A 21,036-nucleotide genomic window follows, 5' to 3' on the forward strand; every position below is an offset into this window, starting at 1 on the left:
TCTTTTCATAGCAGGATCCTTTTGGTTGCCAATCGTAGCATCCTTATAGCACTGCCGTACGTCGACAATATTCCACGCCCCGTTTTGTTGTCCTTCATGGCAAGCGATTCTGGGCTTAGTTTCAGCAAGATAATGCCAGCTCGCAAACGGCGAGAATTTTTACTGCTAGTCTTCGTGCTTGCCAATGCCTACCTTGCCCAGAAGTCGTCGGAGCTCTCCCCAATCGAGAACGTTTGGGCCATCCCGAGATTTTGACCATCTAACGCATCAGTTGAACAGAATTTGCCATGACATCCCTCAGGACGACATCCAATCACTCTATCAATCAATACGAAACCGAATAACTGCTTGCATAAGGGCCAGAGGTGGGCCGACGCGTTATTGACTTGCTCAACTTGTGAAGCTCTTTCTCTTAAATAAGTCATCCAATTGTTCTGAAATTGTAATCATTTCTTTCTCTTTACATGTACGTCACATCTACCACTTTCTATCCCATTCGCATAATTCCTTCATGGTGTGTCTTTTTTCTTTTTGTCTTAGAGTGTATTTGGTTCTTCTCGTAACGACGATCAAATGATACTGTACACAGTAGGCATACCACCACTGTAGTCGTCATTGTCTAATGCTGTGTAACAGTATCATTCGTACACGAAGCCATTTCATACTCCTTATCTGATACAGCAAATAATCAGAATACCCTCAGAGCAGATGCTTATACAGGCCGACATCACAGCTTTTTTTAAGACAGCTACTTTTTTTTCAAACAGTTCGAACTGGCCAAGTCGAGTGAGCGTGAGATTATTGTTTTGGTTCAAAATGGCTCTGAGCACTATGAGACTCAACTGCTGAGGTCATTAGTCCCCTAGAACTTAGAACTAGTTAAACCTAACTAACCTAAGGACATCACAAACATCCATGCCCGAGGCAAGATTCGAACCTGCGACCGTAGCGGTCTTGCGGTTCCAGACTGCAGCGCCTTTAACCGCACGGCCACTTCGGCCGGCCTTATTGTTTTGCTTATTTATTTGCTTGTGAATGAGATCGGTTTTCACACATACAGGATTCTTTTCATTTTCACGTAAGTGATGTCGCTTTGAGCTCAGTAGCACATTTAGGTTATAAGTTCACATTCCCAGGTTTGTATCTGCGATAACACACACACACACACACACACACACACACACACAGGCGCGCGCGCGCGGACACACACACAAGTAAAAGCTGCTCACTTACAGCTGTGTATGAAGCACGGCTCTGTAGGGAGACGAAACGTCGGCAGTAGGAGAGTCAGAAATGAAACGGTTAGAAGCTTTGTAATGTAACGTTACTGGAGACAATTGGGGATCAGACAGATTGATGGAGTAAAGAATGAAAACGACGTGCAACGAGGCTAAGAGAAGAAATACGTAAATAAGGACACAATGAATAAAAGAGATAGAATGACTGCGTTCAAATTACATTAGTCGACGCTGAAAGCTGTAGTTGAAAGGATGGTGGGAGGAACAAATCGCAGAGGTAAGCCTAGTTACGAGAATATAATGCAGATCGTCAATGATGAATGACGCAGTAGTTATACTGGAATGAGGAGGCTCTCCGGCAAGCGGCAGGAACTGCATCAAAGGAACTTTAGCGTTGCTGACCGAAACAACAACCGGGGGCCCCACATGGTTTTATCCGGCACTACATGTGACAAGTCCATTCAAGTATTTAGAAGAACGTCCTATCTTTTGTAGATTGTTACAGCTGCTCTTGTTCTGTAAATTTTATTCTTGTAACTAATTTCCTCGGACACTGGGTTGCATAAGAAGCTGTTGACGAGCATGATACAAATAAACAAATAAATCACTTATTTCCTCAAGCTGCCAACTTTCTTCCAGCACGTCCGAGGTCTGCTGCTTGAGGGAAGTGCCTGGCATCTAAAATATCTTTCATAGTGAGACCAGGCGCTGTGCATAGCTTTGGTTTGGCTAGTATGCTCAGTTGGAGGGATGCGTTACGGCCGTTCTCTTAATGTGCTCCTATCTCTCAGAGGGTTATGTCGAACCGGATTTTAGAGGGAGAGGGTCCCTTAACTGCAAAAGTCGATATCACTGGTGTCGCTCGTCTCAGAAACACAACACTCGAGACACTTGCTGTTCCGAAGAAGCTGGCCACGCTTGTAATTTAGCACTAATGGAGCGAACGATAGGGCAAGATGAGGAATGTTGTGTAGGTCGAAAAAAGAATGTGAACTGATAGAAACTAAAAGCTTTTCCATGGAAACGCAACAGACAGGATAGGGAAAGAGAGGACATAGAGACAGAACAGCTTCCGGATAGATGTGGTACACGATTATTTTCTGAAGTGTTGCTAACGGAAGTGTTCTCAGTTGAAAGTGAAAACTGAAATGACAAAAGAAATTTCTAAACACCTTAGCACCGTCTAAAAAGGAACGACTTGAATGTGAGGTCGCAAAAGGCCAGTGAAGTTTACAGCTTTCGATCTCCCACATATTGTCTGCCATGCAACCACAATATTGGTTACTAAATGACAACAAGGGGCGGGGCTGAAGGTATCCAGTGGCGAGAACAAAATGTGGAAATTAGTTGAACTGCTTAGTCGACGAGTAACTCACAACGACGCTACAGTGTTAATGGTGTTGATAAAAAGCAGAGCAATGGCAACCATAAACAAAGCAAACGTTGCATTATATTTAGAATAATAGTTACCGAAGTTGACATTTCGTCAGAAAGGAACCCAAGGAATTTCGCAGAGTGAGCAGGAAGTGTCAGATGGAATATTAGCGTTTCTGCAAGATGAGTCAGTGGAATGTGTGGCGTCATATACGCTCGACTGCGCGGACATTGTACATGAGGAGTACAGTGATGATGATACGTGCTTAACTAGTGAAAATGATATTGAAGCAGGTGTCGAGCCATGCAGTTCATCATCCTTGTCGCACAGGGAAACATAAATACCATCTCCATTGTAACGTAATAAGGACAATCGTTGTCCAAGGAGCAGGGGGTACTAAACATAAGTACGTACAAGAAAGATCATCCTCAGTGACGGCTGCTGGCGCTCGTGTAAGACTTGCAGTGCCACGTGTTGTGACGTACTCGCCATGGCCTGTCTCTCTTGTGGGCGACTTACAAAGGGACCGGCTACAGGCCATCATCTCAGTTTGTGTGAGACCGTGATGTGGGAGATTTGAAGGTGTTCCGATCTTCAAACGTATTTTATATTCAAACGGTACATATACAGACATCGGTTCGTTATCACACCTTAACCTACTAAGTCTCTTCTACAACCCCTAGAAGTGTGTAATAATTATTGTTAAACGCCTTGTTTATGATTCGAAGATGAGAAATGTTTGATACTGTTATGTAACTGTACACACTAATACTATGTTTTCAAATTAATAATGAAAGCAGTGACATAGAAAATCCTCCAGTGACCATCCTAAATGTTGTATTCTCTTTTGCCGCTTTTATGTCGTCTCGTTCTCTCTGTGGGAAGCTAGGAGAGGATGTTGGGTGGTCGCCGGTATCCTCGTTCTGTAACACAGCTGCACGCAATTAATAAATGGGTTCTTTATTCATAAACAAATGCCTACTTAAGTTTCCATGTGCTGTGGTACAAGTTCTCTTCTGTATAGTCCACGTAGCCTCAATCCTGTTAAGGATGAAGTCCGCTGTGTTCACTATAATGTTGCTACGTGCTGCCTGTCTCTGTGCGAGAGGTTGTCTGCGGCTCCGTCTCGGTGACACGCTGGATCTCACACGGCGTACAACCTCGAACTAACTGGCGTAACAGGCTCGAACTAACTGGCTAAACTGGCCCTCCGGGCTGCTGTGGCGATCCTAAATACTGGCGTCTCAGGGGCGTTGGCGGCACGTTTCCAGCGAGTCTTGTCATTGGCCTCGATCGGTCTCTCGTAACCTTTATGCCGCATGGTGTGCTGGCGCCATTGTACGCTAGCACACTAAAACCTAAATACTAAGACTATTCGTCATAACTGTTTTATGTGCATGTTCAGAAATTATTCACAGCTAGGATATTTTTTTCTATTTTTGTTCACACACTCCTTTGAAAATTGAAACGTGGGTTGCTTTTTTCTTGTAGCACTCGATAAGTTCAACCATTATTTCTTCCTTTATTTTATAGAACTGAACAATGAAGCACGAACAAAAACACAGACGAATTGAAAACATAAACAGGGACTGTAGCTGGTTTATGAAGCTCTGTCAGCATCTTAATGGCGAATAATTTTAGACCATTAACACTCGACATCACACGCTCAGTATGAATTCATAATACTAAGCTGGCCGGAGTGGCCGTGCGGTTCTAGGCGCTACAGTATGGAGCCGAGCGATCACTACTGTCACAGGTTCGAATCCTGTCTCGGGGATGGATGTGTGTGATGTCCTTAGGTTAGTTAGGTTTAATTAGTTGTAAGTTCTAGGCGATTGATGACCTCAGAAGTTAAGTCGCATAGTGCTCAGAGCCATTTGAACCATTTGATAATACTAAGATTATTTCGGGAGCCATCAACACTGCTCGTCAGCATTTTCAGTACTGACTGTACGTCAATACACACCCTCACATAGTCATATGGTTCAAATGGCTCTGAGCACTATGAGACTCAACATCTGAGGTCATCGGTCCCCTAGAACTTAGAACTACTTTAACCTAACTAACCTAAGGACGGCACACACATCCATGCCCAAGGCGGGATTCGAACCTGCGACCGTAGCGGTCGCGCGGTTCTAAACTGAAGCGCCTAGAACCGCTCGGTCACACCGGCCGGCCATAGTCAATATATCGAAGGCTCAAATCATGAACGCCCGTATTGGGATTCGTCAGCACTATGGAGTGTTAAGTAAAACGACTATAGTAATCGCCAAAAGAAAACAAATCGATACGATCAATTATTGTCGAAATATGTAGTGACATGTATTCGTAACTAGTTCAATTAGTAAAAAAATAAATTCATTGCAGACAAATTACAGACAGTAACAGAAAGCAATTACGAATCATCGAAAAGCGGAGTTGGCACTGGCGAACTATGGTAGCTCGACGCCATCAACTTTTTGCAAGGGGAATAAATTTCTTTGCACAATGTATATAAAAATGTTTATACTACAAAATTACAGCAAATGAACGTGCGACCATGCTCAGAAAGTCTCGATATTCATGTGTTCCGCTTATCCTCAAGTCACTTAGTAAATTTTCGTTTATCTCCCTCCGTCTCTTGTTATAGCACTCCTTCATCTATCCATCTGCGCTTCGGCTTTTCCATACACGATCGGAAAGCCACTAAGCCAGCCTTAGAACGTCCCAGGCTTGACACTAAAGGACCTCCGCACACGAAGTGACTTAAATGAAACCCCATTCCGACTTGTGTAGGTAACCGGTCGCTTGCGAATCACTTCCCGTTTAGTTATGGTAAACAGGTCTCCGCAGACAGTGCGATTGCAGAGTGACTCACCAGTAAATCGCTTCCACCGCGTTGTCAACCAGTTGCCAGCAACTCGGCGTCCGCGTTGCCAAGCGACCTGAGGTGCGGTTTACCCTCGAACACAGCTCTGTATTGGTTTAACTGGAAGATGAACGATGAGGTTGTGGTCATAAGCTTTGTACGGGAAGTGGAAATAATCCCATTTCGTACACCAACAAGCTCCCAGGCTACTGCAGGAGGGATTTGACAGGTAAAGCGTTATGTGAAGTGGGAAAAGTATGTCATATGACATGTACATAGTGTACCGTACATTAGTTGCTTAAAATAAAGTTGCCATTACGTCAGTGGAAGCAAAAGTACAAAAAATGTAAATTATACCGAGAGTTTTTTTTTCGTTTTTGAGTGACTAGCAGCTTGTGTCTTTCGTGGTGCATTGTCGAGTAGAAACGAACAGTGAAAACGGCGGGAAATCAATACAAAAGCTACAAATTTACGATACGTGTAAAAATAATGGCGTTCACGTACAAATGATTTAACGAACACAAATCACCATTACATTTCCGTGAATATGAACCTCAAGATATCTGTGTTTTCATAGTGAAAGTAAAGATGTATTATGGAGGAAGAAATCAACTGTGCTAAATTACTGTATCACTGTTTAGTCGTCCCATAAGAAGCTATGAACTTCGAATCTGTCGCAGCTCCTTGGTTGCTACATACGGTGCAGTTTATGCTAATTCTGATGTATGGATGTATCCAAAAATGTCTTCGTTCTCTCACTCGTGTGTAATAATAATAGAGAATCGTATCTTTCTCTGATCTTGAATCAGTTCTCGACATGCGAAGTGTAACCAAAAGATGCTCGGGTGCGACAAACAGTGATCCCTCCCCTCTACGCTCACACACGGCAAGTGCTTTCTGATTTCAGAGTTGCACCGTGAGCCGAACTGCATTACCGGTTAGTCGGCAACCAGTTGCCGATGTAGATCTGTTCCCCGTTGCATTCCCTTTCAGTCTCCCCGTGTACGGACGGCTAGGTTCGATGCATACGAGCGATTTATTACTGCGAGCCCGCAGCGTCCTTTTCTCGCGCGTTTCAGCGGTGCATGTGAAACAATAGAACGGCGCACATTAAGCCATGCTCGCCAACCACTGCTGCATCCCAGCGATCTCGCCGACTGCTGCGAGATGTTTAAATATAATTTTTCTTGCTGTGGCACTTTTCCAGCACTGTCCTTAAAATAATCAGCGAAATAATTTCTATACTCTACGTGAAGTTCCTCGTTGGCTTGACGGGACTTCACTGTCCATGTGTTGTAGCGTCCTTTATCACATCCACTGGCTTTCTTCGGTCGCCTTTCTTTTGTGAGTTTCGGTATGCACTCTTTTTGCAAGACGTCTCACACAGATTTACAAACTTTACTTACTATTTTACACCGTAGGTTTGTTTATAAATAAATAAATCTTCTGCTACCAGTCACGATTTTTCTTTATTTTACTTTTCGCACGACGCGTTTCGAGAAGTAATTCCCATTTTCAAGTGCGTTTTTTGCGCGAATTAGGCCATTTCTTTTGATGTTGTGAGTGTGTGTGAGTCTGCTTAATTTCGTTGACTTTTTAATTTTCTAGTGGTCCATTTGTGCAGCATCAAAAAAAAATTGTCTTAATACACACAAAAAACGCACTTCTTGAAAATGGGAATTACTTCTCGAAACGCGTCGTGCGAAAAGTAAAATACAGAAAAATCGTGACTGGTAGCAGAAGATTTATTTATTTATAAACAAACCTATTGTTTCTACAGTCGCAGGTTTTCAAAAATTGATCAAATTTTACACCGTGATATGTGGGCGATTCTGTATTGATAATGCAGATCAGTTACTACAGCGTAGCTGCTACTCGGATATCTGGGAAAGTTGTACAGTGTTGTTTTACCGTTGATCATCAAACGACTGCACATGCATTCGAAAATAAAGAATTCACTTTCATCTTCTCTTAAATCCATAAACACTGTCACGAACGCTCCTTTCGGCAGCTGTGAACTAATCATTGCATGACTGCAAAAACTTCTTTCGTCTTTCTTAATGTATTCATTAACGAAATAAGCAAAAACTGCCCACTTTCTTCTGCCTACGTCCATGTCGCATGGATTCCAGTCTAATGCTACTCTGCGAATATCACTGCGATGCCGCTGAAACGACTTGTGACCCTGCGTCTCGCCACCCAGGGTGCATCGATCTTAAGTTGCCAAATATCGATTAGCTGCCTGGAGCCAACTGTCAATATATTGCAGGAGATTATTGCTCAGTATTATCGATAGTCTAGAAGCCGCCTTAGAAATGAACTTAAACACCGCACTATAGCTGGAGTCACTAACAATGGCGCTCGAGTTTAGGCTTGTTCTGCGCAGCTACGCCACGCGTTCTCCGAAAGCCAATGAGCGTTCAGTCGCATTGTGAGCGCTCTGCTGTTAATGCCGTAGCTAATGCGAACATTAAACGTGACCGTAGCGAGTTTAGTGAATTTCTACTCCGTTTGCTGTGAGTTGTCATCGCTGATGATGGTGGTAAGTGATAAATTCTGCAGACACAAGCCAGGAATATAGTTTACCGGATATACACTTTCTTCAAGCGGAAAGCAGGCGCATCGTCAATGATGCAATCCCTGTCTGTGCATCGACATTAACGAACCGTCATCGTTCGTGGATCGGACTATAGTCGACACAGCTCGAGGTCATTCGGTGAGTCTATGGTGGGCGTATAGTTGGCGCCTTCAAGCAGACTTCTTCGGCAGTGGGTCCGCGCGGTAATTTTACATCCGTGCTGCATACCTTAGCGGCGCGCCGGGCGCAGCTGACTTCGGCGTGGCCACTGCAGGAATGTGGGGCAGCAGCGGGACAAAGGTGCGCCCCACTAAGCGCGGGTCGGGTTCAAGGTCAGCCGCCGTCGGCGCCGGACGTCAACCCTACCGTTACGTCGCGTTCCACCGCCGCCCAGACCCATCCGGGACACTTTTGCTGCGATGCAGCCCAGCACATGCCGGTCCCCACATGCGGGTGTAGGGCTGCTGTCGTGTCCGATCACTGCGTTTATCTAGGCTTGCAAATGAGGTTTTCCGTAAATCGGTTTGGCTGATCATATAAACACTCCAGTATCGATTTCGGAAATGCGGGTTTGGCTGCTGAAACGTGTCTGAGTAGAGGTTCGGTTCCAGGCAGTTACTACTTGCTGTTTAAAAATTTGATTATTGTGATCGAAGTGGAGTGAAGGAAAAGAAAGGGGATGTGGCGGGGGCGGAAGGAGGTGCCAATTCATGTCAGTTTCGATGTGAAAAATGGAACAGTTCTAAGGTTTATGTATTTATTTCTTACTAGGCTTGGGAAGTTGGACCGATTCCTTTCCTCGTCCCTCGCTGGGTATGCCCCTTGCGTTTGACTGACCAGGAAGTCTTCTGTGTTTCTTCAGGCTTTCCCGGCGATAAGTTGACGTGTTGAATAATCGGGTCTTCAGAAAAATCGATTATTCAACATGTCAGGAAGTTTTCTGTTTCCTTTAATTGACTGAAGAGAAGCGTGTTTTGTATTTATTAGATCGAAAGAGATACTTTGGGGTGGTGCACATGCTGATTTATGAAAATAAATCGCATAGTAACAATATTTTATCCGGTTTAGTTACACCCTATCTGTCTTCCAACATTAAATGCTCTCGTTCAAAATCAGTGACTTCTGGAAAAAAAGAACAGTTGCTAAGTCTGCGCACAGAAATATTAATGCGACTGTACTCACTAACTGGTTTTCTAGCCGTTCCAAGTCTCCAAAGCCTTGCAGTCGTACAATCTTCGACCAAAGCCTAGTTCACACTGTTTTCCACAACGCGCCAATTTTTGTGTGGATTAGTAAAACAGTTTTGATTAGACTACTCGGCTTCAGTAAGATTTTTAAACATCTTTCTTTAACAACCTCTTCCTCCTCCTCCTCAAGATTCCTTGTTACTTCGGTAAATAAATAGTACACTACTCCCTCTTTATTAAAAATATTTCGAAAGAACTGATAACATAGCTTCATCGCGCATAGTTGATTTACAGAGAAAATTCGTGTAAAACGACGAACGTCAGGAGCACCGATATTCGACTGAGCGATGTCAACAAGACAGCGAAAATCGGTTTCCAGAGTTCGATTTTCGTGTTCCACATGCTCCATCGGTCACGAAACAATGTGACAGTCACTACGTTTACATGGGCCTCTCAAATCCAGTTTCCCATAAATCTGTTTTCCAATGCCGTTTTTGATTGATCACGTAAACACCCAATATCTGGAAATGTGGGTTCGCTCCATGTTGAAGTGTTACTGGGAGGGGGAGTGTGGGGGTAGATAAACTTTCGTTATTCTGGTAGTCGATACCGGTGTTTATAAAAACTCTCGATATTAACTTATGTCTCAATTATGCGAAACATGTGATCGCATATAAGTAATTATTGCGTTCAATAATTGTTGTAACTAATGAAATTTATTTGTTTTGAGTTACACATAACACGTATGTTTAACGAATATTTGCCATCACATCATTTATTTTAAAACAAAGGAAATAATTAAAAACAAATCGGGGAACTTATGATCCAAAGAACACTTGATATTTCCTTTATAATATCTATTAAATTCGTAATGCGTAATCAGTACAGAAGTAGTCGAAATGTTATCAAAGATTTTATCAAAGATTAAACAAAACTATTCACTATTTAGTTATCAGACACCGGAATGTAATACTGCAGTTTATTTTATTAAGGAAATTTTATTTACAAATTTACTATACGATGACGATACAAATTTTTTCACAAGTGAAAGGTTATTTGTATTAGCCTTGACATATTTCAATTGAGACCTGCTTTGCTTCGCTTATGAAAGCACAGTTTAAATTCTTCAAAAATAATTACTTTGAAAAGTTATTCATGATAAAAACTTTCGCGTTCTAGAATATTCTCGTGTCAAACTGAAAAATGGTTGAATAACAGTAACAAGGTTTTTAAAAATGTGCACCATTTTCAAAAATAGTCTGGTGATTATAAAATTATTGTAGTTAAAAAGTTTCTGTTTCGTGAAAATTCTTGCGGGAAATGCGAGGTTATAAATATGAGCGTTGTGCCCCAACGTACCGTATAGTTTTCGACCTGTAAAGATACTGTGCTACTCATCTGAAGCTATTATTCGTCATTTGTCTCACTTGTCTGTAAAAGTTCCGTAGTGAACATCTGATGTGATGTTAATAAATTACGAAAAAGGCGAAGAAATGTATTTCAGTCATCTCATAACAAACCCGACTGTAGGCAACGAACAGAAAACAACAGAGAAAGATAAGAAAAAAAAAAGTTTTGATTGCAATTACTTCTTCCCAGTGGTTATTAAACAGATCAAAAAAGGCGAATAATTATACCTAAAATATACTTACATTGTTTAACTTTGTAGTATACTGATTGGTTCAGAACATTACAATGTAAATGCTCTAACTCATTTGAGCTGTGATTGGACTGTCAGGTTGTTATTTGGTGTATAAAATGTTAGTAAATGTGGAAAAAGTGATTTTATGTGGAGTGAAGGAGATGATAAAGTACCCGATTGACCAGGAAATAATTCCGTTCCTATACACTGAGGTGACAAAGAGTGATGGGATAGCGATATATACATATGCAGATGGTGATGGTATCGCGTACTCAAGATATGAAAACGGCAGTGCATTGTCGGAGCTATCATTTGTATTCAAGTGATTATGACCGCATGACGGGAATTAACAGACACTGAAATCGAAATGGTAGTTGGAGCTAATCGCATCCATTTTGGAAACCGTTAGAGAATTCAATATTCCGAGATCCACAGTGTCAAGAGTGAGCCGAGAATAGCAAAGTTCAGGCATTACGTCTCATCAAGGACAACGGGGCGGTCGACTGCCTGCACTTAACGATAGAGAGCATCGGCGTTTGCGTAGCGCTGTCGGTGCTAACAGACAAGCAACACTGCATGGAATAACCACAGAAATCAGTGAAGGACGTACAACGAACGTGTCCGTTAGGACAGAGTACGCAGCTCGTTCGATTCCCGGCCGGGTTGGCGATTTTCTCTGCCCGGGGACTGGGTGTTTGTGTTGTCCTCGTCATTTCATCATTATCAACGTCATTCGTGACAATGGCTATATTCGACTGTGTAAAAAATTGGACTATGTTAAAATTGGACTTTGTACGGACGCTGATGACCGCGCAGTTGAGCGTCCCACGATCCGAACAACATCAACCGTTAGGACAGTGCTGCGAAGTTTGACGTCAATGGGCTATAACCGCAGACGACCAGCGCGAGTGCGTTCGCTAACAGCACGACGCAACGGCTCACCTGGGCTCCTGACCTGGTTGGACCCTAGACGACTGAAAAATCGTGCCCTGGTCAGATGCGTCTCCAATTCAGTTGATAAGAACAGATTGTAGGATTCGAGTGTGGTGCAGACCCCCGAAGCTATGGAACCAAGTTGTCAACAAGGCACTGTGCAAGCTGCCGGTGGCTCCATTATGGTGTGGGCTATATTTATATGGAATGGACTGGATCCTCCGGCCCAGCTGAAACAATCATTGACTGGAAATGGTTATGTTCGGCTACTTGGAGACCATTATCAGCCATTAGTGCAGTTCATGTTCCCAAACAACGACGGAATTTTTATGGATGACAATGCGCCATGTAACCGGGCGACAATTGTTGGCGATTGGTTTGAAGAACATTCTGGCCAATTTGAGAGAATAATTTGCCCATCCAGATCGCAGGACATGAATCCCATCCAACATTTATGGGCACAATCGTGAGGTCAGTTCGTGCACAAAATCCTGCGCCGGAAACACTTTCGCAGTTACGGACGGCTATAGAGGCAGCATGGGTCTATATTTCTGCAGGAGACCTCCAACTTATTGTTGGGTTCATGTCACGCCGAGATGATCCACTACGCTGGGAAAAAGATGGTCCGACGCGATATTAGGACGTAGCCCATGACTATTGTCGCCTCAGTGTATTTAGCTGGAAATTGGTAGGCAGCTGCTGATGCATTTGCTGTATTAATAAAATCTAACCTCTTGGCAGCAACCGTGTGTCCTGTATACCTGGCCAATGCACTCCGCATGCCACCTTGTGGTGTGTGGCGGAAGCTACTTGGGTACCACTGTCACTTGCCCCCATTTCTGTTCCAGTCGCGAATGGTTCGCGGAAGGTACGATAGCTGGGAAGTCTCTGTGCGAGAACGAACACCTCTTCGTCGTCTTTTTGCGAGTTCTGCGTAGGAGGAAGCAATGGAGTTGTCGACTCTTCTTGGAATGGATGCTCCTGGAGTTTTAACGGTAAACCATATCCTTACGCACAGCAACTCTTTTTCTAGCGTCTGCCATCGGCGTTGAGTGATATCTCCGTGACTCTTTCACGCTTACTGAATTATCCTATACGAAAAGCGCTGTTCTTCTTTGGAACTTCTCTGTTTATAAATCCTTTCTGGTTTGGACCCCAGACTAGCGCGCAATATTCAGTAATTGGTCGAAAGAGAGGTTTGTAAGATACGTCTTCCGTGAATGGTCTACACTCTACACTTTATGAGGATTCTTCAAATGGAACTCAGTCTGGCATTTGCCTTGACTGCAGTTACTTTTATATGGTCTTTTCACCTAAAACGGCTCTGTACACATACTCCAAAATATTTAATGGGTGTGGGTGTTGAGTGTTTGTTCAACAATCGTGAAATCATAGAACATGCGTCTTTCTACCTACTTATGCACCATGTTACGTTTGTGTATGCTGAGGGTCAACTGCCAATCCCTGCACCCTGCGTCGATCTGCCCCAGATCTTCCTACAATTCGCTACTCTTTTCTGGTGTTGCAACGTCTCTGTGTATAACAACACCATCTGCGAAAAGCTTCATGGAACTTCTCACGTTATCCAGTATGTCATTTGTATGTATTCCGAAAAGCAACTAAAACGCTCCCTCCGGGTATGCCCCCTGTTACTTTTGTGTGTTTTCTCTCCATGAGTAGTAGTATGGTGTCTTCTATTTAGTAGAAACTCTTCAGTCCAATAACATAGTTGGTATCAAATTCCACAGGCTCAAAGGCTGGCCTGGTATCAAACTGACTGGAGTAGAACTGTCTTCAGTGATGAGTTCCTCTTCATCTGAGCCCAGATCACCAGCGAAGATGTCTCTTGAGACACCCCGGACAGAGTTGGGCGACGAGTCTGTCGCCCGCCATACTGCCCGACAGCCAGGAGTGATGGTCTGGGCTACCATTTCCTTTCATAGTAGGACCCCTTCTGATATTGTCCACAGCACCTTTACAGCATAGCGGTACCTCGACGATATTCTACGCCCCGTTTGTTACCCTTCATGGCAAGCCACCCTGGACTTACATTTCAGCGAGATAATGTCCTCCAGCACACGGCGAGAATTTCTACTGCTTGTGTTCGAGCTTGCTAAACCCAACCTTAGCCAGCAAGGTCACCGAATCTCTCCCCAACTGAGAAGATTTCGAGCACTATGGGCAGGGCCCTCCGACCATCTCGCGATTTCGGCGATCGAACCCACCAATTGGACAGAATTTGGCTCTGTATCCCTCAAGAGGACATCCAAAACTACGAGGGCAGTTCAATAAGTAATGCAACACATTTTTTTTCTCGGCCAATTTTGGTTGAAAAAACCAGACATTTCTTGTGGAATATTTTCAAACATTCCCGCTTCGTCTCGTATTGTTTCATTGACTTCCGACAGGTGGCAGCGCTGTACGGAGCTGTTAAAATGGCGTCTGTAACGGATGTGCGTTGCAAACAACGGGTAGTGATCGAGTTTCTTTTGTCGGAAAACCAGGGCATCTCAGATATTCATAGGCGCTTGCAGAATTTCTACGGTGATCTGGCAGTGGACAAAAGCACGGTGAGTCGTTGGGCAAAGCGTGTGTCATCATCGCCGCAAGGTCAAGCAAGACTGTCTGATCTCCCGCGTGCGGGCCAGCCGTGCACAGCTGTGACTCCTGCAATGGCGGAGCGTGCGAACACACTCGTTCGAGATGATCGACGAATCACCATCAAACAACTCTGTGCTCAACTTGACATCTCTGTTGGTAGTGCTGTCACAATTGTTCACCAGTTGGGATATTCAAAGGTTTGTTCCCGCTGGGTCCCTCGTTGTTTAACCGAACACCATAAAGAGCAAAGGAGAACCATCTGTGCGGAATTGCTTGCTCCTCATGTGGCTGATGGTGACAATTTCTTGTCAAAGATTGTTACAGGCGATGAAACATGGGTTCATCACTTCGAACCTGAAACAAAACGGCAATCAATGGAGTGGCGCCACACCCACTCCCCTACCAAGAAAAAGTTTAAAGCCATACCCTCAGCCGGTAAAGTCATGGTTACAGTCTTCTGGGACGCTGAAGGGGTTATTCTGTTCGATGTCCTTCCCCATGGTCAAACGATCAACTCTGAAGTGTATTGTGCTACTCTTCAGAAATTGAAGAAACGACTTCAGCGTGTTCGTAGGCACAAAAATCTGAACGAACTTCTCCTTCTTCATGAAAACGCAAGACCTCACACAAGTCTTCGCACCCGAGAGAAGCTCACAAAACTTCAGTGGACTGTTCTTCCTCATGCACCCTACAGCCCCGATCTCGCACCGTCGGATTTCCATATGTTTGGCCCAATGAAGGACGCAATCCGTGGGAGGCACTACGCGGATGATGAAGAAGTTATTGATGCAGTACGACGTTGGCTCCGACATCGACCAGTGGAATGGTACCGTGCAGGCATACAGGCCCTCATTTCAAGGTGGCGTAAGGCCGTAGCATTGAATGGAGATAACGTTGAAAAATAGTGTTGTGTAGCTAAAAGATTGGGGAATAACCTGGTGTATTTCAATGCTGAATAAAACAACCCCTGTTTCTGAAAAAAATGTGTTGCATTACTTATTGAACTGCCCTCGTATATCAATCAATACCAAGCCGAATCCATAAGGGCCGTAGTTGGAACAACGCGTTACTGACTTGCTCAATTTGTGAACCCCTTTCTCTTGAATAAATCAGCCGAATTTTCTGAAATTGTAATCATTTGTTTTTCTGTACATGCGATTTCCTTTCCATTCGGACAATTCCTTCGTGGCGCGTCTTTACAGTATTTTTTTTAGCATGCCGAAACCTGCCGCTCTTCTTTGGATCTTCTCTGTACCTTCTATTAATTCTACTTGATAAGCACCCTAAACTATTGAACAATACTCAAAAATCAGTCAAACGAGTGTTTTGCAAGCACTTCTTTCGTGAATAAATTACATGTTCTTAAGATTTTTCGAATGAATCTCTCCTGGCATCTGATTTTACTATTACTTGTGTTATGTGGTCAGTCCTCTTCGTGTTATTCCGGATGGTTACGCCTAGATACTTGCTGCAACTACTGCTTCCATTGGTTTGTAGCCGGTAGTATAATGGAACAGTAGCGGATCTCTTCGGCTGTTTATGCGCCGTAAGTTACATTTATTTATTTTCAGGGCCAACTATCAGAGCGTGCACCAGTCGTTGATCCTCTGCGGGTTTCCTCCAGTTCGCTACAAGTCTTCTGCCCTTGCAACCTTCCTGTAGGTAACAGCGTCGTCTGCGAATAGCCTCACCGAGTGTGCAGCACTACCCAACAAATTACCAACATAAACTAGCGACCCGCCCCGGTTTCATGCGGTTAGCACTAACTATCTACGGCTGGAAGTGTCGTGGCGGTAATAAACTTCCACACGTCGTCAACCATGAGGCTGGCCGTGACTCGTGCTCAGATAGCTTATTCCGGGTTCGAGTCCCAGTCCATCACAAATTTTCATTATCGTCATTCCACTATACATCTTATGGTTGTCCACGTTCGCAATTGCGAATACGTTTCATGTATTTCATAACGGCTGTAGTCGCCGCGTGCCTATTCCTTCCGACATGCAAGCATATTAGAAGGAATATTCCATCGTACTTCTTAGAAACACAGGTACTGCTATATCGTATATACTTCTCGCCGCTACGACTTACACATTTGTCGCAGCTTTGCTTTCCAAACCCTCTACGTTGGTCTACAGGTCGTCGTCTGTGCCAAATACTGCCCCCTAGCCTGCGGTTTATGCGGGCGAAAAGATGAAAATCAGAGGGAGCCAAGTTCGGGATATATGGTGGTTGCTCAAACACTTCTCATCTAAAATAGTGTATCAGTGTCTTTGTTGCAGTATGCGGCCGAGCATTGTCATGTAGAAGGACTTTATCGTCACGCGTGACAGTTAAGATATGTGGACCGCATGAAATTAGGCTGAATCCCTCAGCATGAAGACATCGAATGACGGCAGGCATTACACTCTTGGTGAAAGGCTATTGTTCTAGGCATCTTTCGTGTTCAGAATTGAAAAGCTCGACGTTACGCGGTCGATGGACGTACTAGAGACACTGTGCAACACATCTGTGCAAAGCTGCAGCGGACTTTTGCGGTGGTTTCAATTTCCTCACTGATCGGACCTCGAGAAACTACCCGTCGTATATACATACATCAAAAAAGTGTTGCAACACCCCGGTTCCTAGAACTCCTTAAGATCGACGTTGACTGTGGATATTGTATCAGAGTCACAGTCCCTTTGGCTGTTCATCCCAAAGATGTAAACAATCATGCATGAGCAGCGCCTATTACACGAAGGGGGTCCGACAGCTGATCAGTTCCAGTCATTCCACCACGAAGGAGCTACACGGCTAGTGTTGTCTGTAGTTCAACCATGCCTAGACGGTCAATACCGCGGTGCGATCGCGTCGGCATTTTTGCTCTGTACCAGGAAGGGCTTTCGACAAGGGAAGTGTCCAAGCGTCTCGGACTGAACCAAAGCGGTGTTGTTCGACATGGAGGAGATACAGAGAGACAGGAACTGTCGATGACATGCCTCGCTCAGGCCGCCCAAGAGCTACTAAAGCAGTGGATGACCTCTGCCTACGGGTTATGGCTCGGAGGAACCCTGACAGCAACGCCACCATTTTGAATAACGTTTTTCGTGAAGACACAGGACGTCGTTTTACGACTCAAACAGTGCGCAGTAGGCTGCATGATTCCCGACGTCCATGGCGAGGTCCATCTTTGCAACCACGACACCATACAGCACGGTACGGATGGGCCCAACAACATGCCGAACGGACCGCTCAGGACTGGCATCACGTTCTCTTCACCCATGAGTGTCGTATATGCCTTCAACTAGACAATCGCCGGGGACATGTTTGGAGGCAACCCGGTTAGGCTGAACGCCTTAGACACACTGTCCAGCGAGTGCAGCAAGGTGGAGATCCCCTACTGTTTTGGGGTGGCCTTATGTGCGGCCGACGTACGCCGCTAGTGGTCATGGAAGGCGCCGTAACGGCTGTACGATACGTGAATGCCTTCCTCCGACCGACAGTGCAACCATATCGGCAGCATACTGGCGAGGCATTCGTCTTCATGGATGACACTTCTCGCCCCCACCGCGCACGTCTTGTGAATGACTTTCTTCAGGATAACGACATCGCTCGACTTGAGTGGCCAGCATGTTCTCCAGACATGAACCCTGTCGAACATGCCTGGGATAGATTGAAAAGGGCTGTTTATTGGCGACGTGAGCCACCAACCACTCTGAGGAATCTACGCGGAATCGCCGTTGAGGAGTGGGACAATCTGGACCATCAGTGCCTTAATGAACTTTTAGATAGTATGCCACGACGAATTCAGTCATGCATCAACGCAAGAGGACGTGCTACTGGGTATCAGAAGCACCGGTGTGTACAGCAATCTGGACCACCACCACATCTGAAGGTCTCGGTGTATGTTGGTACAACACGCAATGTGTGATTTTCATGAGCAATAAAAAGGGCGGAAATGATGTTCATGTTGATGGCTATACCAGTTTTCTGTAAAGTTTCTGGAAATCTCGGAACTTTTTTTAATGCGTGTGCAAAAAAACCTTCCTCATGAATCATTCTATCTGCTAGTGAAAACCGTCTAAAATTCCCTACAGTAGTTCCCTAGATTAGCCTTCATATACAGGCAGAAAAACGCGGCGGGGGACTTTGATTTAAAATATGTATCGATTGTAAAAAGTAAAGGCCCTATAACATTTCTTTGAGGTACTCCTGAAACTATCTTCACATGTGTCGATCTTTTTTCCCTTAAGAACGGCGTATTGAGTCCTGAACACAGTCACAAATCTGGTCTCTTACTCGATAAGCTCGTATTTTATTCACTAACCGTCAATTTGGAAACGTATCACATGCCTTCCGAAAGCCAAGAATCACGGAGTTAATCTGGGTGTCTTCGCCTATTGCATCTAGAAACGATGTTCGACGGGGCTAGCAAAATCGATTGACTTGTAACATGTAACTATGATCTTCGATTTTATTTTTGCGCAAGTTGCGTTTATCAGATGCTGTGACATGGTCGCGAACTGAACAGTGACCTGAATATAGAATAAATTTCCTTTACTAAACGTCTATGATCACAAATTTTTTGTCACCAGACTACCGGTTTCGGTCTATAATGACCACCTTCAGATCTGTTTCGTAAAAGATGTTCTAATATACTGACGCCTTAATGGCATGTTTTTATAAAACATATCTAAAGATGGTCATTATAGACAGAAACCGGTAGTCTGATCAGAAAAATTTGTGATCATAGACGTGTAGTAAACCGAAAGTTGCGTCTAGTGCAGTCTCGATTTCGTGGACGAGCACTGCGACCTGTGATTCGCAAAGTCTTAATTTACGACATTCATGTTGGTTTTTGTAGAGGAGATTTTCGATATCCAGCAACGTTATAATGCATGACCGTAGATGTAGCTTAATAGTCAGAATCCTTAACAGTTTATTATTTATAATTCTCTTTTGGCCACAACTATTACATGCGGCACAACTTGGGAAACAATAAAATCGATGTTTCTAATCCGATTTTCGGTATTGTATTTACGTTTTAGGGATCAATCGATTTTGCTAGCGCTGTCAAACATCATTTTTCGAGCGTCAGCCGTTTTGCGCGAATGGCGTGTTTAAATCGGGTGCTCCAGGTTCGTCAGCTCCGTGAAGCAAGGTTAACGGCAATTTCATAATTCTCTTAATAAAGAGAATTGTTTATGGACGTGGCTACATTTTTAAAGAGAGGAAGAGGAGCGGAGGAGGAGGAGTTTGTTCAAGAAGGAATGCTAAAATTTTTAGCTGCGTCAATTACTCGCGTTGTGCCAGAAAAGCAACCTACGTTTCTCTGGCGATCCGTCATAAGCTCGTGCTAGAAGAGAAGCAAGTTCTTTCGCATAATTCTGTAGAAATTCAGATGATCTCATCCGGTCCAGTTGCTGTAAAAACTGCCAGACAGACTGTTAATTGGTAGCGGTATTATTGCAGCCCTAAACAGTTCTTCTTTATTTGCATGCTCTTGGCACCTCTTACCACCCCGTTAAGGCCAATATGGGTTACTGTATATGGATTCAGACCCTGGATATACTGACTGGTGAGGACAGCAGTATTCCCAGCTGTAGACGTTTGTCAATGAATGCCACCCTTCCTTCTCAGATTTAGCGTTGTTTTGAACTGTGTAGCCCCAGTGGTACAACTGTTCGGCGCACGGCTTTTGAACTTCCATCTACGGAATATAAACACAGTATAATCAGCAACAAGACGAGCTCTCCTAACAGGGGGTTTTGTGCCCCATGAAGACAGTTTCTTCTTTGGGGGACACACTTAGCAGCGCTTTCTGTCTGAGTGTCTGAAGATTCTTCAGCATGCTGAACGCCTCCGGTGTAGTCAATATCTGATGTTTCCACTTACTATCATCTCCGAACGCTACAAGCAGAGGTTCTCCCAAGGGCTATGTGGGACTAGCACCACTGGGGGATAGAACTGCCGAAGGATCGTGTCTTGCTCGACCAGAAGGGGAATTTAATGAAATCAGTTAGATTCCCACATACCCTGTGAAAAGACCTCTGGTGATTCTGTACGAAAATTATAGGTGAAAGTTCACTGATAATGAAAATTTGAATACATTTTGCGTGGCAGTTTCGGAAGTATACAGTAGCAGGGCAAATCCAGTGCTTGCTCAGCGCCTCTGAACTGTTGGGCGGCGACGCCTGGTTTTCAACCGAGAAGGTTGCCGTTATTCTATCGCTGCATCGGGTCACGGCACGCTCCCACCACTGAAGATGCAAAACGCAGACATCGAATGGTTTTTTGCTGCTACCTCTGTCCCGCAACAAACAGACCGAGTCTCTAGGCAGAACGAAAAGAGACAGAGAGAGAGAGAGAGAGAGAGAGAGAGAGAGAGAGAGAGAGAGAGATGGAGAAGTCAAGTAGCCGCTACTCGTATTTTTATTTCCTCAGTCCCTGTAGAACCGCTATTCGGTGTCACCTATTTGGTGCCTTTCCTGCAGAAACGTTTTGCTCTGGTAACGGAAAAGATGTAGAGTAGGTACAGCAACGTCCAAAAGTATTTGAGTGCATTACAGAACCGTCACCGCATCTCACAAAGCTTTGATGCATTTAGCTTTCGAAAAATGCCATGTTACCGCCTTGAGCTGATGGTACAATGCTTTAT

This window comes from Schistocerca americana, chromosome 1 (assembly GCF_021461395.2).
Source record: "Schistocerca americana isolate TAMUIC-IGC-003095 chromosome 1, iqSchAmer2.1, whole genome shotgun sequence".
In the NCBI taxonomy this organism is placed as follows: domain Eukaryota; kingdom Metazoa; phylum Arthropoda; class Insecta; order Orthoptera; family Acrididae; genus Schistocerca; species Schistocerca americana.